The following is a 9,940-nucleotide window of genomic DNA, read 5'->3' on the forward strand; positions in this document are numbered from 1 at the left end:
TTCAAGCATGTTTATTGTCTACACATCTCAATATCTCAATAGTAAAAGAAAAGGGTAGAATCGCCTAACCCTATATTTTACAGAATAAAAGGAAGAGTTCAAAATCTACATAGAATAGTCCATCCATAAACATGCAAATTGCTACAGCAATTGCAGATCACTCTGTATGCACAGAGAAAAATATTTGCCTGTTATTATTATCCATGGACCATATTGATTCACTTTAAATATTTATGAAGTTTTGTTGTTTTTTTTTTACTTTATAAATCTATAAACCTGTTATTACGAAGTTTCCGTAGCTCTTCTTTCTCTGACTAGGAAGCCAAGTCATTGAAAACCACTCCTATTTATAATACAGTCCAGCTCCAAGGTGATAAATGTAATCAGTTATTATCGACTTCAGGGCTATTAAGGTACAAAGGAAGTCTATTTTCTCATCTATTCTTTTACCTGCACATATCCATAAACACAACCACAAGATATTCCTTCTTCAGATGCTACAAGTTGGTAGCCTCTGGATGAAGAATAGGTCTTATTATAACTTTTTAAATATGGAGCTAACAATTAAAAATGTACATATTTCATATAAAAATATGAGTACCTGCCTTTCCTTTTTTTTTTTTTTTTTTGAGAAAAGATCTGGTGATATCAGACCTAAAATGTCCACCCTTTCTATTATTTTTTTAAAGATTTTATTTATTTATTTGCTAGAGAGAGAGAGCACATACATGCACAAGCAGGGGGAGTGGCAGGGAGAGGGAGAGGGAGAAGCAGACTCCCCGCTGAGCAGGGAGCCCAATGCGGGGCTCGATCCCAGGACCCTGGGATCATGACCTGAGCTGAAGGTGGACGCTTAACCAACTGAGCCACCCAGGCATCCCTGTCTGCCCTTTTTAAACAAGGCAAGCAACCTTCCATATGGAATCCCCACCTGTCCCGGTAGTCTCCCTAACACTAAGAACCAACATCAGCTACCACTAATCATTTCACTTGCATTATTTTCCTTTCTATGGCAGAGAAATATTTCCTCTAAAAATATCTATTTTAAATGGGAAGAAAAAATAGAAACTAAGAGGGGATGTTTGATTATCCTTTGCCCAGTCCTGCTTACTTAATAATGCTCCCTGTCTGGCCCTGTCTAGACATTTGAGTTTGTGATCACCACTTTTTATTCCTAGATGAGAACCAAATAATCTCTTGGAATAAAAATAATTCAAGATTGTGGGGTTCTTGCTTGTCAGGATGGCCTATGCCAGAAGGGAATCAAGAAGCTGTCCAAAGGTAAATTGATTATATAGTCTAATAGTCACATGCCCAGATTCTAGAGCAAGATACTTAAGCTCAAATCCTGACTTTGCCATTATGTATTTTGTGGTCTTGGGCAAATTATTTAAGTCTCTGAGATTCAGCTGTCCTTTTGCTAAAATGAGGATAATAATAGCATCTACCTTATAGGGTCATTTGAGGGTAAAATTAAGTGCTCAGAATGGTGCCTGGTAAGTAGTAAACATTATATGCATTATAGACCAAACTAAAATGGAGTCCCTTATGTCAAGGACAAAACAAAGATGCTCAACGCAGGTGCATAAAAGAAACCTATTCCTTTAGATACTAACAGTTCTTCTCAGAAATCATCAGAGGACACCAGCCAATCCTCAAACACCAAATCTGTTCATGCCATCTCTGAACTTCCTTATCCTCCTGACTCAGCTACCCTGATCCAAATAAGCAAGAAGACCACTAGGCAACCAGTTAGCTGACAAAGTCAAATAACTTCCATGTTTATCCTATGAAAATCCCATAGTCTGTGAGCAACTCAGAACTCATTGCTCCCATAGCCTTGAGTTTCCAAGCTTGCAGGTCAAAAGTTTTGCAATAAACTCATCGTTCTGCTTTGTTTTATTCAGTAAGCAGAGTTTGATTTTTGACAGTGTGTTCACTATTATTATTATAAGAAAGGACTGTCCCTGTAAACATTCCCACCTTGTCCAGTGTCAGTGTAATTGGCAATCGTACTCTGTAAAATTATCAACCCCCAGAATACATATAAACACTTTGATGAAATTATGTCTACACAATTAAAATTAAATAGCAAAGCAATTATTGAAGAAATTGAACTAATGTAGACAGTTAATTTGCCTTGATAATTCAGGTCCTAATTTTTTTTAACCTTATAAAGCAGGTAGTAGGGCTCAGGTCCCGAAATGTCTAAATATCTACATCAACTCTCCAAATTCCTCACTTTGCCTACATAGTCCTAATTTAAAAATAAACAAATAACTTGTTAAAAACGGTAACAATTATTTATTGTATTTATTTACTTGACAGAGAGAGAGAGCACAGGCAGGGGGAGCGGCAGGCAGAGGGAGAGGGAGAAGCGGGTTCTCTGCTGGGCAAGGAGCTTGATGCAGGACTCAATCCCAGGACCCTGGGATCATGACCTGAGCTGAAAGCAGATGCTTAACCAACTGAGTCACCCAGGTGCCCCTAAAAACAATAACAATTATGAAGTTCCCCCATGGCACTACAAATATTGATGCCCCATCTAACTAGAAGTCCCTTGAGCTCACGTTTCTACCTCTGACTTTTTCCCTTCCAAAAGGAAGTGCTTACAACAAACTTCCTTCTCATTGCCCCAAAACCTCTACTTGGATGGTCAGGGGCTTATGGATGGCAGGGTGGGGGTGTGATATGGGGCAAGGAAAGGAAAGAAAATAAATCATGGACCTAATATAAAGGAAAACACCGATTGTAATTTTATAAAGAAGAGAACCTAAGCAACTATTATATTGTCTCATATGCATTTCATAAATGCACTAAGGGGAAATACATGGACATGAATATCATTGAAAAAAGTATAATGAGTCTTAATGATCTCTCCTGGAAGCAACCTATATGCTGAAACATTCATTGTCCAGCAGGACAGGGAGATCCTTATACTCCAGTCCTAACCCACACATGAAGAACCCTTCCTAGGCCATTCTGGTTCCCAAAGGCTCTACTTTCAACTCCAGGGCAATTTATAAGATCTACTGGAGACTCCCAGAGCAAAGCAAGATATTATATTGACTGATTTGACCAATCAAGTCAAAATAGCCACATCAAAATGTAAAAGTATTTTTTTAAATTATCTACTAATGTAACCTACAAATATTCCTCATCTTTACCCTAGTCCTGGGACTCAGGGATTAAGGGTAAGCTTCAGGAATGAGACATCTCATATAACAATGATTTTTTTTTCTCCTGAAAGTTCAATGGTTCTTAGAAAATTACCAACTCGGATGTTCTAGATGCTTCCATGGAAATAGAGAGGGTGCTACAACAGGCAGTTGTGAGTTTCAAATGTGGCCACTAAAGAAGACATTAATAAAACAATGAACATTAAGTTCCTGCCATATAACAAGTATTATAAAAAGTCCAGGGGTCAAATCAAGAACCAACTTTTCCTACCCTACTCTGTCCAACAAACCCTCCCTGCTTCCAAACTCACCTTGCCCACATTAAATTCACCTTTTCATAAAACTAAATTAAGCCCTGCTGGATTAAATAATTTAGGACAACTGGAAAAGAAACAAAATATATTTTTCTGCTCTTACACACTTAGAAAATAAAATATCCCCACAAAGCTATAAAACACACACACAAAAACCAACACATATGCATGAGCAGTGCAAAAAAGGGTCCCATGTGTTTCTGGACCAGTGCAAGCTTTGGACCAAGCAAGACCGAGGGAAATAAAGGGGAGGGCAAAAGGTCAAAGACTGGAATCTAATCCTGAACGCTGACACCCTGCCTGGGTAACCCTGCACAGAACACTGCTCCTCTCTTAGACCAGTAAGTGAAGTGGCTAGATTAGATTAAAAAATAGTTTGTTTCGGCTCTGACAAGAACTTAATACCAAGAATACCAAAGACTTTCAAAAGGCTTGTTGCTATATTCCACAATGGTTGTTTAAAATTATTAAGCAAATCCTGAGATTTTTCAGTTCAGTGGTGTTTATTATAACAGACTTCGTCCAGGGTATCCCAAACTGAACTTTTAAATATATGCAGTATATAGAGTAAAGAACCAACTAGTACAAGGTAGAATTAAACATGGAAACTTCTAGGGGTTTAACCTGAGAAAGAGGGAAGATGGTATGTTTACAACTACAAACCTCCTCTAGAAAAATACACAAACACACATTTTGCATACAATTTTAGAAGATTCACAAACCCTTAGAAAGATTAAATTTTGAGAAAAACTAGAATTTGAAGACGGGAAGTAAGGGGGTGGGGGGTTACATAATGGGAGCTTCCTAGCCAGTGAGGGGAGAAGGGTATCCATGTGGTATTTTGCTTAAATTCTAAAGGCATCATATTTGACAGCCACTTTATGATATAATAAACCTTAATACAGCTAGTCTCCAGCTAAAAGTCAGATCTCTTGAAACTAGAAGACAAATCCAACGTTTTGGCCATAATTAAGCTTTTGAAAACATTAACAGAATATTTTCATTCATTCATTCTGAAAAGGAAACGCTGCTCGTTTTCAAAGACCAGCTTCCTTTCCATTCTTAAAACACACACACACACACACACACACACGCCTGACATAAGGCATGATGAGATGCCCTCTTCTGTTTCTAAACAGTTAATGCAAGGGTGTTTTGAATCCCAGCAATTTGGAGGATTTCATATTAAACTGTGAACACAGCAGGATTTTAAAATCCTAAAGCACTTCTATTGACCTCCACCAACGGGCATATTTCCTTATGCAGCAGAAGTTCCTCTTTGCCAATTAAAAAGTCCTCATTCCTCTCTCTGTGTAATAGCACACCCTGTTCCTGGCTGAAAAGAAAATGAAATTAACCTTGGGTGGGCGGCTGTGCGCCTGATTTCCCTGGCGAGTGAATGAGCTCACCAAATGTATAAATAATGTGCCCAAGTCTCCTTGCTGCTCAGGCTTTTTTTTTTTTTTTTTTTTTTTTTTTAATTCATTGCCCAGAAGCCTGGAGCACAATTCCAAACTGCTAATATGTTAATACTTTCACCAGGGCTTGATTCCAGTTGCTGAAAAACCAATAAGATAACAGTCAACCCAGAAGGATGGCCCAAACTTTCTGTTCTTTGTTGGCAGGCTTTGGGTGTGCAGCTTGCAAAGTTTCACAAATTGTGCAAAGAAACAAACGTAAAAGGACAGTTCGGAGATCTAAATTGAGGTGCTGGAGCTCAGTTGTTTTAGTGGAACTGCCGCTGGGCTGCAGCCAGTTGCATCTGGGCAGGAAGGAAATGCAAATTAAAAGGAAAAATTAGGCCATTTTAGAGCAAAGCGATTTTTCAGCAAAAGCTCAGTGCTGACACTAACGAATAAAGAAGGTATTATTTAGTGTTAAATTGGATTGATTGATTCTTTCCTCAGTCATTCTAAACTGCTTCTTTGCCTCTTCCCTGGAGTCACTGAGGTGTTTTGATAAGGGCTCATTATTTCTGCAGACTACCAATTCTCATCTTTGTTACTTCATACAACCTCTTTTTTTAAAGCTGTATTTATTTTAGAGATGGGCAGGGGAAAGGGAGAGGGAGAGCGAGAGAATCCCAAGTAGACTCTGCGCTGAGTGCAGAGCCCAATGCGGGGCTCGATCTCACAACCTGAGATCATGGCCTGAGCCAAAAGCAAGAATCGAAGCTTACCAGACTGAGCCACCCAGGCACCCCCATACAAACTCTTTTCATCTCATTTGACTACAGAAAGTGATTTTGTCCTCATGTAAGACCTGTACACTTAACTGAAGTCAAAGCTAATTGCTTTTTTTGTCTTCATTATCTTCAAAACTAAACAAACAACTCTGATCTAGAAGATTAAACTTTGGAATCGGAGCAGAATCTTAGACACCTCTCTAGTACTTACCAGTCCCAAGAACTTGAGATCCCTCCACTGTAAGAGTCAGAAATACCTGTTTCGGTTAGATCATCAGGTGGCTGTTAGGATAAAATGAGATACATATGGAAATGCACTTTGATACTATTCTTCACACTTATTATTTATTGACTCATTTAACCCTCAGGACTTTATAAAGATAGTTTTATCCCTATTTTACAGATAAGAAAACTGAGGCAGAAAGATTAAGTCACTTGCCAGGTCTCCCAGCTACTACGTGGAACCTCTGAGATTCAGACCCAGTTAGTGTGGGTCCAAAGCTCACACCACCACCTTTACACACACTGCCTTCCAGTATGGATGGCTAGTATTGTTATGCATTCATTTATTCATCACCTCCATATTGACCATCTACCATATGCCTCACACTCTCTGGTTACAACTGGAAAATGACCAAATCAATGAGATTTTTATTGCTTTTCATTTCACCCTCTTTATTCTTTACCCTCCAGGAAATAAAGAAAACAGGGCATAGGAAGAAGAAAGAAGACTCAAAACCTATTGTTGAGACCCTTTTGAAAAATAATCATGCAGAATCTTAAGATGTTGTTGTTCAGTTGAGAAGACCTCTCTGTGGCATAGACTCACCTACCATTGATAGGAAGAGTTGGGGGTGAGCATAGCAATGATGCATAGCCCAGTGTCCCCTCCACAGGCAGGTGTGGAGGGGGAAGCCTGTAAAAGCACAAAGTAAGTCTGGACCAGGGTGTTCAGCACACTGAACAGCAGAATCACATCATGGCAAACCTCAAAGCCCCAGCCAACCGAGCCTCAGCGTTCTTCACTAGGTCACCACAGGGTCCAGGGGGACAACGTCCATGAACACGCTTGCTGGACTGTGAAGGGCTCTACAGTGTTAGAGGTAAAGACCAGGTGACTAACAGCAAGTGACCTCCAGCTTCAACAAAGACTCCAGAATTGGCAGCTCTATACAGGAGACATAGATATGATATTTAATTTTTTAAATGGGGGGATGGGGGGGTGAAAATCTCAGAATTTGTTTATAATTATTTAGAAAAAAGTAACCATTTCAAAAAAGGTAAATAACACTTTTAACACTAATAAGGCTTTCTCTTCCAAAGCAGTCTTCTCCAAGAACTTCAAATAAGTTTAACCTCATTAGTTAATCACCTTCTCCCATAGTAAGTGGTCATTGTGATTAGTTACCTACTTTTAAGAAAGGGAAAATTTAAACAAAACAAGAATAAATGGAACCGAAATATAATACAAATTTATATTTTATTTTCATGCCCAGTTCTCGCACAGAACTCCAAAAACCCTAGTAATTTCCTGAGTGATAGGGGTGAGAGAAGTGTCTTGTTATTCAAAATAAGCCCCTTCCAACCCTACCTGAGTTTGTGCTAAAGTGCTGGCTGCTGGATAGCTTTGGATGAGAGTTAGTTGCAAGGGGAGACAATCATGTGATTAGAAGGTTGGAATTTTCAGTACCCATTCCTGACCTTTAAGGAGGGGAGAAGGGCTGGAAATTCAGTTAATCATCAACGGCCGATGATTTAATCATTTGTGCCTACATAATGAAACCTTCATAAAAAACCTAGATAGTAGGATTCCAAGACCTTCCAGGGTGGTGAATGTATTCATGTGCCAGGAAAGTGGCACACCCCAAACTCTACTGGGACAGAAGCTCCTGCACTCAGGACTTGTCTGGATCTCACCTTATGTACCTCTTCATCAAGCTGTATATTTGTATCCTTTATAATAAACTGGTCATGGTAAGTAAAGTGTTTTCCTGAGTCCTGCGAGCCCTTACAATGAATTACTAAACCTGGGGAGGGGGTCATGGGAACCCCCGATTTGTAGTCAAGTCAGATCAAAGTGTGGGTTACCTGGGGACCCACTACTTGTAATTGGCATGTTAAGTTGGGGGCAGGCTTATGGGACTATGAGTTCTCTTAACTCTGGGTAGTTAGTACCAGAGTTGAATTAAAGTATAGGACATCCAGTTGGTGTTGACAGAGAACTGGAGAATTGCTTGGTGTCGAAAACCCACACATGTGGTGTCAGAACTGTTGACAATAGAAGGGATATTTAGGCATTTCTACACAAAGCCAGGGAAAAGAGTCCTCTATCAGGAAGCATGCATGTTCTCTTTACTTGGAAGTACCAATTCCTTTTTGAAATGCTGGCTACATAGGGACTCAGCCTTCTCCTATAATTTGCCCTTGTGATAAATAGTAATAGTATTATTACAGCCATTGCAGTACATTGGGCTCCACAGAGACAGCACTGGGGCAAGTGAGAGCCAGATGGGTACTGGGCGACTCTGTGCCTCGCTGAGGAAAATACTTAAACATGGGCAAAGGAGATCCTAAGAAGCCGAGAGGCAAAATGTCATCATATGCATTCTTTGTGCAAACTTGCCGAGAGGAGCACAAGAAGAAGCACCCAGATGCTTCAGTCAACTTCTCAGAGTTTTCTAAGAAGTGCTCAGAAAGGTGGAAGACCACGTCTGCTAAAGAGAAAGGAAAATTTGAAGACATGGCAAAGGCGGACAAGGCCCGTTATGAAAGAGAAATGAAAACTTATATCCCCCCTAAAGGGGAAACACAAAAGAAGTTCAAGGATCCCAATGCACCCAAGAGGCCTCCTTCGGCCTTTTTCTTGTTTTGTTCTGAGTATCGCCCAAAAATCAAAGGAGAACATCCAGGCCTATCCATTGGTGATGTTGCAAAGAAACTGGGAGAGATGTGGAATAACACTGCTGCAGATGACAAGCAGCCTTATGAAAAGAAGGCTGCTAAGCTGAAGAAAAATACGAAAAGGATATTGCTGCATATCAAGCGAAAGGAAAGCCTGATGCAGCAAGAAAGGGAGTTGCCAAGGCTGAAAAGAGCAAGAAAAAGAAGGAAGATGAGGAAGATGAAGAGGAGGAGGAGGAAGATGAAGAAGATGAAGATGAAGAAGAAGATGATGATGATGAGTAAGAGGAATACTGAACATCTGAGTCCTGGATGATACTAATAAACTAATAATTGCAGAGGTTTTTAAAATAAATAAATAAATAAATAAAAATAGTGATAGTATTAACATGGAAAGTGTAACATCCCTCTCTCATCATACCCTTCTCCCCATCTTCTAGGACACCTAGCAAGATGAGGATCATGGGGCCTATTGCTGTCAATCAGTTCTCATCACGCACCACATCACACACACAAATGCACACACGCAGTGTATGAGAGCATACACACAGTTCTGACCCTGAACTTGCTGATAGTAAGCTTCATGGACATAGATGGAATGGATATGAGATTCCCTAAATTCACAGTAGCCACTCAAGGCCCAAGAGTAATCCCAGGCCCCTGAGTTCAGACATTTACTCAAAGCAACAAATCCAAAATCATCTCAGAAAAGTGAAAGAGTAGACAGAAATAACTCCAGATATTTTTTCAAAAGTAAAGTTGAGGGGTAAAAGGGGCTGTAATTACAAAATGGATAAAAAACAGGAGGCTTCATTGTCAGTGACATTTTCTTACCAAGCAGGGCTGCCATTTAAGAAGCAGAAAGATAATGGAAGGCATCAATAACACACTGGTGCCTAGAAACTTTTCTTTAGATAGACCTATGGGGTCTAGAAAGAGGCACAACATATCAAGAGGGATAAGTCTCATCTAAAAAAGTACCTCAAAACAGAAAGTAGTTAACACATAGGTTTTCCAAGGCTTAACAAGGGAAGATGTAAATGCTGTAGACTTAGGGGACATATATCCTGAGGGCAGAAGAACCAATTAAGTGACAAGGAATCACAGATTCTTGGACAATGTTTTAGAGATGTAGACACTGATTCTACTCAACATGGCTCCGTACCCTTTGACTGAAAATTTCCAGTGTCCAGAAGGTTACTAGCAAGGCAGTCTTACATTTTTAAATGCTAATTTAAAATATTTCTTTTCTTTTTACATTTGGCTGAAATCTGCCACCGTATAACTCACATGTACGGAAGCTAGGACTTCTGCAATAATGAAAATAAGTGTCCGTGACAGGTCTTGAAAAATAAAAATAG

General features: G+C 39.6%; 1 pseudogene; it reads left to right on the forward strand.

Annotated features, from left to right (window-relative positions):
- The first annotated feature begins 8,193 nt into the window (after nucleotides 1-8,193).
- On the forward strand, nucleotides 8,194-8,889 carry LOC118006547 (annotated as a pseudogene).
- Nucleotides 8,890-9,940: the final 1,051 nt, after the last annotated feature.

This window comes from Mirounga leonina, unplaced genomic scaffold (assembly GCF_011800145.1).
Source record: "Mirounga leonina isolate KUSES-001 unplaced genomic scaffold, KU_Mleo_1.0 Mir_115, whole genome shotgun sequence".
Lineage (NCBI taxonomy): Eukaryota > Metazoa > Chordata > Mammalia > Carnivora > Phocidae > Mirounga > Mirounga leonina.